At 34.7% G+C, this 13,562-nt stretch overlaps 1 protein-coding gene across 4 annotated transcripts in view; it reads right to left on the reverse strand.

Annotated features, from left to right (window-relative positions):
* LOC149073494 (homeobox protein Hox-B4-like) overlaps nt 1–13,562 on the reverse strand; it is a 164,872-nt gene that overhangs the window by 54,364 nt on the left and 96,946 nt on the right. The gene's annotated exons all lie outside the window — the stretch shown is intronic.

Consider the following 13,562-nt stretch of genomic DNA (forward strand, 5'->3'; position numbering starts at 1 on the left):
AATAAAAATAACACACACACAACACAACTCTCTGGAGAGGTAAGAGAGGGTATTTTGAGGGGGAAAAAATACCCTAAAAACCAGTCTTTCGTTCCGCCGTGTTTCAAGGTAATTTTGGGGAAGTAACTGAAAAAAGAATAATAATAATAATAATATTACAAAAAAAGCCTCTCGGAGGTTTCTCGTACGGCAAGAGAGAGAGAGAGAGGGACTGTGTGTGTGTGTGTACGCTATATTCTAGCTTCTTTCTAGCCAAAAAAAAAATCTAAACACGCTAGGGCTCCTTCAAAAAGCACTTGGTCGTCCACTTCCATGCTATGTCGGCTCGAGTTCTGTTGCAAAAAAGCGCGACGGAGTTGATCTCGCGCCACAATAGTCTGCCCGGTATTCACGTGGCGCCCCCTTCAACTACTTGCAGAAAATACTTTAAAGGAGGCCACAAACTTTTTTTTAAAATAATAATAACAAGAGAGAGAGAGAGTATAATAGTCTAAAATCCGCGCTAGAATTATTGGTTTACTTTCCCAAGGGATGTCATCGCGAAAGATTGTTCTATAATTTATGGTTGACACGACATTTACGCACACCCCCCCCCCTTCCTGGTAAGTATACTAGAAATCTCCATGTTCAACAATGATTTTTATAAACGATGTAATGTAATGTGACTTGGATAGTCCACGCGCTTTAAAGTTTGTAAACATTACCACACCTTTGATATATATTTTTTTATTATTAATCTTTCTAGGACGTGTTTCAAATTCCCCTTCGCGTATTTCATCTATTTGACCGTGGATTATTTTCGGAATATATGGAACTCTCTCTCTCTCTGTTGTTGTTACATTTTACTAATATTGTGTATTGTTGTCTTTTTTTTTTTTTTTTTTGTTGCAGTTGATGTCGCGATGTCAATTTCAAGAATAGATTCCCGTCTTCGTTGAAGTCATCAACGGTAGTTGATTTCAAGGTAATTTTGGAGCGTCTCGGAGGTTTGTCTCGTCGTACGGCAAGAGGTGTGTGTGTGTGTGTGTGTGTGTGTGTGTGTGTGTGTGTGTGTGTGTGTGTGTGCGCGCGCGCGTGCGTGCGTGCTATATTCTAGCCTCTGCTACTTCCTTCTAGCCAAAAAAAAAAAACTCTAGACATAAAACACTAGGGCTCCTTCAAAGAGCACTTGGTCGTCCACTTCCATGCTATGTTGGCTTGCGTTCTGTTGCAAAAAAGCGCGCGACGGAGTTGATCTCACGCCACAATTGTCTGCCCGGTATTCACGTGCGCCTTTTCTCGACTACTTCCAGAAAAGAAGGAGGCTACAAACTTTTTTATATACAAAAATAATAAGAGAGTGAGAGAGAGTATAATAAAAGTTTAGGATCCACTCTACAGTCATTGGTTTATTTTCCCAAGGGATGTCATCACGATAGATTGCTCTGTATAATTTATGGTTGACATATACGCGTCTCCGTTAAGTTTAACAATGATTTTTATAAATGATGTAATGTAATATAATGTAAGTTGGATAATCCTCGCGCTTTGAAGTTTGTAAACGTTACCACATCTTGGTAGTTTTTTTTTTATTCATATTTTCACTTGGACATGTTTCGGATTTCCCTTACATGTAGAATAAGCACGTATTTCATTTATTTAACCATGGATTATTTTTGTAATGAATGGAACTCTATTGTTGTGTATTTTGCTAATATTGTGCATTGTTGTGTTTTTCTTTCAAGTTATGTTAAGATGTCAATTTCAAGAATTTCCGTCTTCGTTGAAGTCATCAACGGCAGTTGATTTCAAGGTAATTTTGAGGAAGTAAAATAATATTTAAAAAAAAAGCCTCTCGGAGGTTTCTCGTACGGTAAGAGAGAGAGAGGGTGTTGTTGTGTGTGCATGCTATAGGCTACTCTAGCCTGGGCTGCTTCTTTCTAGCCAAAACAAATCTAAGCACAAAACACACTAGGGCTCCTTCAAAAAGCACTTGGTCGTCCACTTCCATGCGATGTCGGCTTGAGTTCTGTTGCAAAAAAAGCACGATGGAGTTGATCTCGCACCACAGTAGTCTGCCCGGTATTCACGTGGTAACCCTCCGACTACTTCCAAAAAATACCTCTTGAAGGAGGACACAAACTTTTATATATAAATAATAGGTGAGAGAGAGAGTATATAATAATGGTCTAGAATACGCGATAGAATCATTGGTAACTTATGGTGTGTTGACAACTATGCGCCCCCCCCTACCTGGTAAGTATAATGGAATCATGTTCAACAATGATTTTTATAAACGATGTAATGTAAGTTGGATACCCCACGCACCTCAAACTTTGTAAACATTACCACACCTTGATATTTTTTATTATTAATCTTTTAATGGACATGCTTTAAATTCCCCTTTACGTGTAGAATCTCTCTCTCTCTCTCTCTCTCTCAGCACGTATTTCATTTATTTAACCATGGATGGTCTTTTGGAATATATGGAACTCCATTGTTATCGCATTTTACTAATATTATGTATTGCTCTTTTTTTGCAGTTGATATCAGGATGTCGATTTCAAGAATAGATTTCCGTCTTCATTGGAGTCTTGAAGTTTACTTCATTGATATTTAACTTGACTATTTACTTACCATGACTATGGAGTTGAGTGAATTTTTTGGATCTTCAACCTGTTGTTCGCGAGCACCAAGAGAGCTATATTCTTATATCCGATTTGGTGCTCACGGGGTATCGATGTGGACTCCAATTAACGTCATCCAGGGTGTAATTATAGATTTGAGTTTGAGCATATACTGTATTTGCAAAACGAGTGCCCTTCTTCTGTTTATAAAAGTGGTGCTCGCGACTCGAAAAAGGTTGACTTTTCGACTAAACATTTGTGGTCTGATTTCTTAGATAATTAAGATAATGCATAGTTTGATGATAACGTTAATTATAGAATATTTAGATAATTGAGAAATAATTAATAGTTGGAAGTTAATTAATGGTAAATATTTTCATCAAATTAAGCATTATCTTATTTCTTTAATAAATAAGTCTAAAACTGTTTAATCTAAAAAAAGGAGTCTTCAACCTATTTCGAGGCGTGATCACCACTTTTATAAACAGAAGAAGAGCACCCATATTGAAAATATGTGCTCAAACTCAAATCTATAATTAAGATTAGAGAATTAAGTTAATGCATAGATCCTATATAGTTTGATAATAACCTTAACTATAACAAAGTACAGTGAAAGCCTTAAATTTAAAAAAAACCGTACAAATTATGTTATTATTAATGAAGTTTTCATTCTCATAATTAAGATAAGTGATAAGATAGTAGGCTTATAAGATAACTCTTGTAATTAGTAACACTTTACTCGTGATATAAATGTATGGTAATTATCACATGTGTTGGTGTAGTTTCAAACTTTAATTAAAAATAATTAATAAAATTAATTAATAATAGTTACAATAAATAAATATTATTAAATGGAAGTTTAATAACTCAAATACATTGTTATAATCAATCTGAATATCGTCATTGAATTTTAGATTCTGTATAATCATAAGGACATACAAGTTAATTAGAATGTGTGTAAGTTAACAATCCTCACAATTGTGTAATATTATAATTAAATTTTACAGAAAATAAGTAACTGATTATTCGAAATATTTTACATACTAAAGTACCTTCAGTGGAATCTCAATAAATAAATAATTTTCATTAAAAAAAAGACACCATTAATCAAGAATTATAATTTACAAAAAGGTATCTAATAACAATAATTAAAAAGTTCAGTATTTTTCCTTACTATTCAATCATCGTAAAATGATAATAATAATAAATGATAATATATTTTCCTTTCACTTTCACGATATATTCGTTAATTAAATGATTGATGATTATATGAAAGGAGAGAAACATGCGTAATAGTAATAATAACAAAATAACGGCTCCCCGTGTAATAATAAAGCGTCACCTAGTTGAAAGATCATGAAAAATTAATTAATAATTAAAATTATACTAAAAAATATTAAATTCAATCAAGAAAATGTATATTCTATCTGGATAGTGTCATTGAATTTTACATAAGAGAAAGAAAGAGAGAGAGAGATTTCGTTTCCTTTATTTTAGATTTTAGATTTTATTTTAAATTTAAGATTTTATTTTAAATTTAAGATTTTGATTATTAGATTTTTATTTATTTTAAGCACATACAGGTAAATTAAAATGCAATGGGAGAATCGTCACCAGTGTAATATGATAATTAAATTTAACAGCATAAATGATTCGAAATATTATATATTCCAGAATGTCTCCTACCAAACACGTATCACTTTAACGAAAAAAATAATTTTCACAAAAAAATTAAAACATCATTCATGAAAAAATAAAATTTATAAAAAAGGTGTTCTCATAACAATAACCGAAAATTTCAGTATTTTCCCCCACTGTTCAATCAACGTAATATAATAATAATAACAACACAATGATAGTAACTTTCTCCCATTCACTTTCACGATACCTTGATTTATTAAACACTTAAGAAGAATGATGATTATGTGAAAGGAGAAAAAAAAAATATTCATAATAATAATAAATAAGGCTCACCGTGTAATAAAGCATCACCCAGTTGAAAGTTTATGAAAAATTAATTAAAAATAATTAAAATTACAATGAAAATATTAAATTCAGTCAACTAAAATACATAGGGCCTATTCTATCTGTATATTGTCATTGAATTTTAGGTTTTATAATAATCATAAGCATACAAAGGTTAATTAGAATCTTCACAAGTTGAGTTCAATAAGTTGAGAATTTTCACAACAGTGTGATATCAGCAGTGTTCGAAATATTTTACATTCCAGAATATCTCCAGCCGAACGTATATCACCTCAGTAAATAATTGTACTTTCCATTAAAAGAAATTAAAACACACCATTCATCAAAAATTATAATTTACACAAAAAGGCATTCTATCAGTATAATAGCTAAAGTGTTTCGATATTTTTCTTACTGTACAATCAACGTTAAATAATAGCAACAACAATAAAAAAAATGATAACTTTCCCATTCACTTTCACGATATTTTCATTCATTAAACGATTAAGAATGATGATTATGTGAAAGGATAAAAAATGCATAATAATCATAATAATAATAAAAAGAAAGAGTGGCTCTCCTTGTAATAATAAACCATCACCTTGTTAAAAGATCATGAAAAATTAATTAATAATTAAAATTATACATATTAATAAATACATATTCTCATATTATAAAAAAATACATATTCTATCTGAATATTATCATGAAATTTAAGGTTTTTAAATTTTATTTTAGATTTCAGATCTTAGATTTTTATTTATTATATTTATTATATTTATTAGATTTTAGATTTTTATTTATTATATTTATTAGATTTTAGATATTTATTTATTATATTTATTAGATATTTATTTATTATATTTATTAGATATTTATTAGATTTTTATTTAATTATGATTTTTATTTTATTTATTTTAAGCACATGCAGGTTAATTAAAATGTAATATGAGAATCGTCAGAACAGTGTAATATGATAATTAAATATAACAGCTTAAATTATTCGAAGAATTCTCCATTCCAGAATGTCTCCTACCAAACACATATCACCTCAACGAAAAAGTAAATAATTTTCAGAGAAAAAAATTGAAAAATCATTCATCAAAAATTCAATAACAATAACCGAAAAAATTTCAGTATTTTTTCCCACTATTCAATCAACGTAAAATAACAAAACAAAAAAAATGATAATAACTTTTCCCATTCACTTTCACGATATCTTCATTCATTAAACGATTAAGAAGAATGATGATTATGTGAAAGGAGAGAAAATATATATATATATATATATAATAATCATAAAATAATAATAATAATAATAAAAAGAAATAACGGCTCTCCGTGTAATAATAAAGCATCGCCTAGTTAAAAGATCATAAAAAAAAAATAAAATTAGGCAATAAAAATATAAAAAAAATGCGGGGAATATCTTGTGTTGAGTTTAACGCCCTCTCGTTTAGCCAAATATTTAGTTAACGGTCTTGTTCGGCGATTAGAAAAAAGAAATGAGGAAGAAGAGGAGAGAAGAGATTTGTCGTTCCTGGCCGACCGTTTTAAAAGCATTGTAACAGCTGCTTGCAAATCCATTAGGTTACGCGATAAAATGTTTCCTTATCACGAGTCGGCTCGTGCAACAGGTCATAAACAACCATTAATATAGTTAGCGGGTGCGGCGAGAGAGAAAGAGCGGGTCACCCGTAAGAGCGAGCGAGCCAGCCAGCCAGCCAGCGAGCGAGCGAGCGCAATGGTCGAGTGGTGGCTACCTCATTTATTCCCATGCGGGTCGGCCTGTCGATTACCCTTACGGATAAACTCGATCTAATGCCCCCCTCTATTGCTTCTTCGCTTACCCTCTTTACTTTTGGTACGTAATATTGTAAGGATTTTTCTAGCTTTTTTTATAATCCGTGTTGGGATTATTTGTCTACGAAATATTTATTGCGACGACTTTTGGAGTTGTGCTACGGCAACTTTTTTTTTTTTTTTTTTGGTGGTTCTCGAACTTTTGTCACTCACGGCTCCGTTGCTCAATTCATGGCATATCTACGGCTCCTAAGAGTTTATATATAGTAGATATTTTCACTTATAAAAGAACCACTTCGGAACGTGAATAGTCACACAAATCAGTATCTCCAGCTCGTTGCGAGACGCCTCTGACAAAGGTTGGTGATGGCGCTAGGAGCCGCGACGCACACTTTGAGAAACACTGGTTTGGTAGATGTTTTCCCTTTATAAAAGAACCACTTCAAAGCATAAATATGCGCATATGTCAATATCTCCAGCTCTATGCAATGTCCTTAGGAACCGGATTGGAAACAATGGTTCTAAACCGGATGGGCACCACATGATCATGGAATATTCTAAAGTAGCGTTTCTGAACCTGTGGTCCGAAAATGTAGCACAAGTGCTTCCCGGGTGGACCTGAAAACTTTGTTTTAATTAACCCTTAAATTCTCAATTTTTTTTTCGAGCTGATAATTTTTTCCATAGTTGATGACATGTATTAAAAGCCAGAAAAATCATTTTAAAAATTATGTTTCGAATTGTATTGCTTATCAAGGGCGTTATTGAAGACGTTCAAAGCCTGAAAAATCGCACGTAAAATGAATGTATTGAAGTAATATTACTTTCGAATATATACAGGGTATCCTGTGAGTCCTAATGCGGCCTTTATCTCATTAACAGTTCATCGTAGAGGTATCGCTCCAATCGAAAAAATGCTCGAAATTTGTTCAGAAATCACCCTGTACCAGTTTGTCACAAAATAAAAAATATAATTTTCTAAACGGTCCTCCTGTTCTCCAACTTCCAATTAGAAAATTGTTGCCCTGTCCTTTATTGAGCTCTAAAAAAATCCCCCATGTTTTTAATTGCATGAGATGAAGGTCCCATGAAGACTTGGAGGACACCCTGCAAAACTATCTTCTTTGTGTTTCAAACTATAGTAAAGAAAAAATTTCGAAGCAAAAAATGTAAACAATACATTTTAACAAATTAGTGAAATCACGTGCCCTCCCGTATAAACTGCATGTCCCACCTGCTTCAGGGCCCTAGACTGGGATGTTTGGAGGGCCCCTCTGTAGTGAATTTACTTCGTAAAAAATCAAAAAAAAAAAGTCGAAACTCGTCTCGGGCTCCCGGGCCGAAGTCCATATCAACACCACATTTGGACAGGCAATGATAAACTGCATCAGTGAAACGATCCGGAGTACTAGCAGATTTATACGCAACCAGGAGTCTTTGTGGCCATTGAGGATAAGAAAATTTGTATTAAATTATGAGAAGAGCTATGGCTTTCCTTTGGTTTTTTTTCAATATCAATCCAAACGGGGGAGGAGGGGGGGCGCGTATCTAGCCTGTGGCTCCGGAGATCCACCCTTATTTATAAAATTTTTGTGCACTTTAGTAAAAGGCGAAATATATTTATTCGAAAATTAAAGAATGGTAGGAGCATATATAATTTTTGTACACTATAAATTTGCTCAGAAATCAATAAGTACAAAGGGTTTCGTTCATAGATGGTGGGACTCTGGTTAAGACAATGAACGAAGAAAAAAGTATGGGGGGGGGGGGCTTATGCGTGGAAAAACGTTAAGAAAACTCTGATATGGAGAATACAACGAATCATCTTACGAAAAGTAGCTAATCTTGAAAACATATCCGCAAGTGGTAACATGAAATAACGAAACGTTTATTTCGTATTCGCTCTGAACTTGACTGGTTTGAATGTCTCCTGGTTGTTGAGTTTTCTCACAAATCTGTAGGCATTCTACAGATTTGTATCAGATTGATTGTATTTAGATTGATATCTGTATTTAGATAACATATGTTATAATATGTATATCCATCTCTGTTTATACACTGCACCTCATAGATTGATAAAATTCTAAGAACATAAATAATTACAACCCTGAAGAATATAGAATTGTTGGTTTTTTTTTTCGGTCGTTAATAACTATATAAGAGTGAGAAAAATTAACTGATATTCAGTCAGAAATATTGATCAGGAAAAATTTGTCTGCTGTTTTTTTACGATAACCCCAGAAAATGAATATCATCCCACCTTGAATGGTGTCTGATACGGAATTTTTACTTGAATCTATAGGTCAATGCGACAATTTTATTGTGATAATAATTAACACATCCCGTAATTAAACCGCTTCTAACATTGATAAGTAGAGATCATCCGTTGAAGCTGAATATTCTGCAGAGAATTAGGATTCTCTTAAGTTTTGCATTGAAGGGCCGATTCTCAGTCAACGTCTTGTAAAAGCCAAGGCAATTTAAACCGTTTATGGTAGCTATTAATCTTCAGTCCTGATCAAATAACCCATTGATGCAATTCAGCATAGCCTATTGTATGAAAAAAACATCACAAATACTCGCTCTTTGTAGCGAAAAAGAGATTTTCAAGCTAATTTTTATTTAATCCAAAAATATAAGCATCGCAGATTTTTGTCTAAAATTTGATAATGGCATTTATCAATTAGAAAATGTTTGTGTCGAAAAACTTAATATAAAACAATCCGCGTACTCTGTGGTTTCTTCATGAGATTCCTATCACTTCTTTATGACCAACAAGAAAACGAAAAGAGATGAATGGTGGATCGCACAACAGGAGGTGGATTCGCATTCTACCTTCTCTTTACCACATTAGCTGACCTCTTCAGAAGGAAACTGACCCTCTTGACCACTCCCATATCTCTCTTGAAGAAAAAACTCCTCCGATGAATAATAAAAGCGAAGGGGGTGGAGGACCTATAACTGTTAATTTTGGCAACCGAACCTAAAAAAAGACCCCGGGTTGGTTGAAAGGAAATGCCTGGAGTCAGGTGCTAGCCCGGGGTCACTTTCAGATAGATAAGTGGTGTATTGATAGCACGGGGCGGCGGCGACGCCGATCATTTCTGATTGACAGTGAAAAGACTTTGCGGATCCTTTCATTTCATGCGTTCTTTTTCTTTCATTCTACTGGAAGCTAAAACTGCCGGAAGCTAGATTGGAACAAAAAAGGTTTTGTTATAAGGGACAAATACACCTCCATTCAACAATCGGATAACAAATGTCAATGATCAGTGTCCTGCAGTGACCAGACACACATACCAAGTTCCTATTCATAGACATAAACGCCTCTTCAGCATCAAAGGATTTCGTAACCAATGTTCAGATCGGGTATTGACTTCTAAAGAATTAGAAACTTATGTATATAGGGATCTCATGACCCTAACAATCGAGTAAAAAAAAACTCATATTTAAGGCGACTGACTAGCCATTTTTTTTTAATAGGGCGATTTTCATAAAATGGATGATTTTAATCATAATACGGTAAAAAAATATGGAAATACAATGTGAAATTTCTGAGATATTTTAAACATTTTGAGATATTCTATATAATGTTCTTTAAATTAGCTTATTTTCAATAGCCTACTCACACCCCACATTGCACAACAAAAACTATATTCGATCCCCCAAACAAAATTCCCGCTTATAACGTTTTTCCGCATAGTACGACGTATTTTCGTGCTTCAGACTCTAAGCAATTCTCATTAATATTTCCCGCTTACAACGTTTTTCCATGACGGTTTTTCGAAAAACGTTGTAAGCGGGATTCACTGTATTCAAATGATTTTGATACTGTAGGCTATGTTGCTATGACAGTTGTCTGTGAAATGAATTAAATTTCTTAATGTTTCGATAAATATTCTGAAATATGTGAATTCTCGTGAAATAATACGTGCATTTTGACAAAAAAAAAACTCAATATTATTTTTTCACAATTATACTAACAATTATATTAAATTCTACACACACATATAGCCAAGTTCTTGATTCATTGTTTTTTGAGTTGCTGTTTTTTTAAATTTTTATTTGACATCCATACTTTTATGGGCATTTTTGCAGCTACTTGGTTGGGCAGTTGGCCTGTTGTGGTTTTTGTTTTTGTATATATAAGCTTATATATAATTTTTCATATATTTTCAATCCTTTCAAATTTGTTTTAATATTGATCGGGTGACCCACATTTTTTTTCATTCGATTTCAATAAACTGAGTGCTATATATATATATTTTCAATTTCCTGGTTTTTTTTCAACAGTCTCTCAAAACAGTGTTCTCAAAATGTGCGTTGCGGCTCCTAGGGACATCGCGGAGAGCTGGAGATTTATGTGCCTATTTAATGCCTTGAAATGGTTCTTTTATGAGGAAAAACATCTACCAAACTCTAGTAGGCTAATTTCTCAAAGTGTGCGCCGCGACTCCTAGGGGCGTCGCCAACGTTTGTAAGTGGCGTCCCGTCGAACTGGAAATATTTATTTGTTTGCATATTTATGCGTTGAAGTGGTTCTTATATAATTGGAAACATCTACTAGACTATTCTGAGGAGCTGTAGAAGGACCATGAATTGGGCAAGGCAGCCGCGAATGACAAAAAAGTCGCGAACCATTGTACTACACTACTCTGTGTAGCCGCAGATGCACCATGAATTCGCAAGGGAGCCGTGGGTGACAAAAGTTTGAAACCACTACACCTAAGGAGGTGCTTCCAACGAGACATTTAGATCAATAAACCGACTTAATTCTCAGAAATCAGACTATTTTTTTTTTTTGTTTTCACAGTCTGTGTGTGGTATGAGGATTAATTATGTAAGAATCTCTTTCCAAACTTAAGATTCTGTATAGATAATCACGAGAGAAGAGAAAGATAACATAAAATATCCAAATTCAAACATAATATCATCCTAGATATCAACACATGGGGTAAAGGAGACCTAAGGTATGGACGAATCAGAAACGAGACGCAGACAAAGAATTTGTTTTTCTTGTTATTTTTTTTGTTGTATTTTTTTGTTTCTTCTCTCAACCAGAATCTGTATTAGCCCTCGTCAAGTTCAAAGGGTAGATGTTGGACTCTGCTGTGAGGAATAGATTAGGTGGTGTGAAAGAAAAGCAGAGAGAAAGGAGAGAGCATGAAATAAGTAAGGGCTTATAAGAGAAGAGGGTTGGGCAGAAAGGGCTGCGAGAGGACGACGCAATTCCCAAAAGAAGACACAGCCATAAGAAAAAAAAAAATCAAAAAAAAAAATTAGAAAAAAAAAAATAACTTGGCCCAAACTAGTGATTACGTGTCGCACAGAGAAGAGGTCGGAGGCGGAACCAAGAACTCGGCGATCGCATGATTGCAGGGCCAGAAAACTCAGAGTAAAAATCTGACGCCGGTCCAGACAGAGAAAAAAAAAACAACATATATATAATAATAATAAGAGAGAAAAGAAGAATAGACAGATGAGAGAGAAGCTAGTCCCTTCTCTGAGAAACGGACCAACATTATAGACAAAGAGAGAGACAGATTATAGAAGGAAACACCAGGCAGAGAAAATGAGAGAAAAAGAGGCAAAAGAAAGAAAACTCAAGAAAAAAAAGCATTCAATTCTTAGCCCGGTGCGTATGTGAGTAAACTCAGAAGAGGAAAAGAAAATAACATCTCTGATAAGATCGTGCACAGCTCATTTTCAATTCAACAGACAACCGCACGATGTAGATATGTGACAAAGCTTAGAATAGTTATACATATATATATATATATATATTTTCATAAATGTTGTTCTCAGAGCCGTTTTTTTCACCCCATGATTTCGAATACACGTGGTGATTTACAGTACGAAAAAAAAAAAACACAACACGAGAATGATTGATTGCTTTTTGATGTCTGATTATATATCAGTACGAACGTTCACTTTCATTGATATAGTCGATGTCGATTGATTTTGAGTTGTCGTTCTCACTGAGAAAATACAAATATTATTTCTATACGGACACAAATTTCTGCTGGCCACGGGCAGGGTCGGGACCAAGTATTTTGCGGCCCGGTACAGAAACAGCTTTGTGGCCCTCTATAAAATGGGTTTTTCTCAATTCCCTTCCAGTGTTCGTGGACACCCTGTTGCACAGCAGGTTCACAGTGGTACCCTAGAATAACGATCAAATTAATATTTCACGTTAATAAGAAATTGATTCGGTAATAAATTTGGATGTTATCGCCCGCTGCCCAGCGGAAAAATTGCAAGTGTGCCCCCAGGAAGATTGCTCTACAATATCTGTATGCAGGTAACCACAGCGGAAGAGCTGTCGGGACTATTATCTATATCTAAGGCCGCAACTAGATACTCTTTCAGCCGGAGCAAGCATGAAATAGACTTCGCGTAATTTTGAATTAGTGTGCAGAGGTCTTCAACCTTTTCCTATTCGCGAGCACTGCCAGTAACCATCATCAAAAGAAGAGAACCTTTACGGCAAATTAGACATGAGTGTACCTGAAATCAGAGATTCTAATATTTTAACGCACAGTTTGTACAAGGTGTTTAATTGGGACGTTGATCAAGTGCTCGCGAGCACGAAATCGGGCACGAGCATCGGGCACTCTGGGTGCTTCAAAGAACACCATGGTGCTCGCGAGCAACGGATTGAAGATGCCAGCACCTCCATCTGCATCCCCGTTCCCCTAGGTTTTTTTTTTTTTTGGGGGGGGGGGGTCTCTATCATCAAACGTTATGCCAGACGGTTCAATGTCTCAGTATTAGGCGTTCCCTGTCTTGGACAGAGTTTGGAGCTATTCATATACGTCAAGAAGTTAAAGTCAAAATGCAATCTAAGTATTTTAATCCCGTTTTGCAACCCCTGAAATTTAGCGGCCCGGTGCAGCCTCACCCTTCGCACCTGCCCAAGTCTGGTCAGGGCCCATGGCCTCCAAAAGGGGTTTCGGCTGACAAAACTCCAACCTGGACCCCGGGAAGATTCTTACCATTTTTTTGTCTTCCTACCATTTTTTGTTTTTCATACTATAAATTTACTACAGAAGGACCCGTGAAAAATCTGGTAAGGCGCGCCCACCAAAGTTCACATGTTTTAGGGGCCCTACTGCTGGCAATAGGTTTTTATTTTCCGAGGAAGAGTTTATTCTTGATGTGTATAATCAACTGAATCTGAGGAGAATC

Source organism: Pholcus phalangioides, unplaced genomic scaffold, assembly GCF_987345545.1.
Source record: "Pholcus phalangioides strain wild (caught in Gottingen) unplaced genomic scaffold, Ppha-v1.0 ptg000017l_1, whole genome shotgun sequence".
Taxonomy (NCBI): Eukaryota; Metazoa; Arthropoda; class Arachnida; order Araneae; family Pholcidae; genus Pholcus; species Pholcus phalangioides.